The following is a 2,354-nucleotide window of genomic DNA, read 5'->3' on the forward strand; positions in this document are numbered from 1 at the left end:
AGAGACACAGACGCACAACAAGTGAAAGAACACCCACCGTGCACCAAAATACATGGCATAGTTGTTCAAGCCTCTGCACCAATTTGAAGCACCAATTTGAAGAGCACACCACAAACAACCAACGTGTATAAAAAGATAAGAGCGTGCAACCTGAACACGGCCGAGATCACACCTGCATCAAGAGATTAGAGAACGCTCAAGATTACAAGACATAAGTGGCCTGACACTAGCACCCCAAAAAGGGACAGAGACACAACCTTGCATCCACATAGGGAACATTGATCAAGATGGTAAACACAGGACAGCCAAGAAACACCACATGACAAAACAGTCCAGGGTGGGTCGAGTGGGTCAGGGAACCTGCCAGTGAGCCAAGATGTAGCTGGAGGAACAGACCAGGTTGGATCAGGAGGGGTGATCCAGGGATGATCAAATAACAGGGAAGGGTAAAGGCTGATTTATACTTTTGCGTCATGCGCATGCGTATGCTGCAGGGCAGCCTTCACGCGGTCGCATACCCCTCGCCTTCACCGGCACTGATGTGCACGTCTCAAAAAATTTAACTACACATCACAACGACACATAGCGCAAGCTCTGTGATTGGCCGGCTTGGTAGCACTGACAAATGTGGGCGAGGGTTAGAGCCGTGCAAACTCATTGGAGCAAGTGTTTACATGTGTGAAGTCCCATGGAGTCCCATGGTTATTGCAAAGCAACACAAACAGGCTGCAGAAGTATAAATGCACGGCAAATGCAAGGCATGCACTGTGGGTCACGCCCATCACTCGACACAAAAGTATAAACGAGGCTTTACAGGGATGGAGTCTTTATGGGGACAGGAAAGGCTGGAGGCCTGACAATAGTGGGCATGGCTGGAGGCCTGTGGGGAGCCAGCAGGACAAGGAGCCTACCAGGCGCAGGTATGGCAAGGAGTCTAGGTGGTGCAGGAAGGGCACGAAGTGGGACTGGGGCCGGGAGAGTAAGGAACTAGTTCTAATACTACTTCAGGTAAAGAGCCTGGGTGTTCATGCATGGTAAGGAGCTGAACTGAGAATGGCAAGAAAAGAAGCTTGATTAGTGCAGACACTGGGCCATGTTCAGGTGCTGGAGCCATCACTGGTGAGCGCTCTGGGGCTGAAGTCATTGGCGGGTGCTCTAAGGGTGCTTTCACATCTGTAGGTCGCTTCATTTGGTCCAGACCAAATGAAATAAATGATACACTGTTGCAATTTCTGCCGTCTTTGGTTCGTTTTCATACCACACTGCTGGCTTTGGTCCTAAGCAGTTGAAAAGAACCAAAATGCCCTTATCTGACAAAATCCACATCTCTAATTGGCCAGATGTTTTTGAACATAATTTCTGAACTGCTTATCGTTTGGTTAAAATTCACCTGTGGGAAATTGCCAATGAACTCCTGCAAATAAACAAACCGTCAGACACAAAATGTCGCTTTTCACTATGGAGGGACGACTCTGCTGACTAATTGTATCCCTGCTTTAGACACTCCTGCTTTATACATTTCGAGAATAAAGCACGGCTGCGGCTGGAAAACAATGTTTTAATGCATCGCTTGTCACTTCAGGAGGAGGTGTGAATTATTTTAGCTAAACTGCGACATGGTCATCTTGCGGAAATAATACAAACAATCCATCAGGTAATGTTTTTCCTCTCTCTCTGTTGGTAAAGCACTGTCAACAAATATTTTCCTCCATATCCCATAATGCACAGCGCATCAGCCTATGGCAGCTGGATTAGTGCAAAAGGCAAAGTACTTTTTGCTGGTTGGGTCTGTTTTAGTTCGGATCATATTTTCACCACAAACGAACTGCTTCAGGGTTCGTTTGAAAGCGTACCGAGACCACCTCTTCAAGCAGGTCTCGGTACGCTTTTTTGGTGTGTACTCGAGTACTATTGCTGCATTCACACCTGCCCAAACGAACCACACCAAGAAGGAAAGCGAACTCTAGTGCGATTCAACCGAACTAAATAAGGCAGGTGTGAAAGCACCCTAAGAATATAGCTGTCACTGCCGGGTTCTCTGGAGTTGGAACCGACACTGTCGGGTGCTCTGGGGCTGGAGCTGACACTGCCAGGCTCACAAAAACTTACAAACTGTCAGAGTGTAATTATCCTCAGCATTCCCATCTCCCAGGGCGGAAGGGGCCTCTTGAGTTTAGTGTTGAAGATCTACTTCAGTGCTGTGGTGGAAATTTCAAGCCATTCTTCAGCATAGGCAAATTGGTAGGCAACCGAAGTCTTCCATTTACGAAGTTCAAGTATTTGCCAGAATGCTCCATCTGCTATCTAGCGAATCAGTCAAATCTGGGGAACATCGACAACGAACTGGCACCAGA

This window comes from Danio rerio, chromosome 12 (genome assembly GCF_049306965.1).
Source record: "Danio rerio strain Tuebingen ecotype United States chromosome 12, GRCz12tu, whole genome shotgun sequence".
Taxonomy (NCBI): Eukaryota; Metazoa; Chordata; class Actinopteri; order Cypriniformes; family Danionidae; genus Danio; species Danio rerio.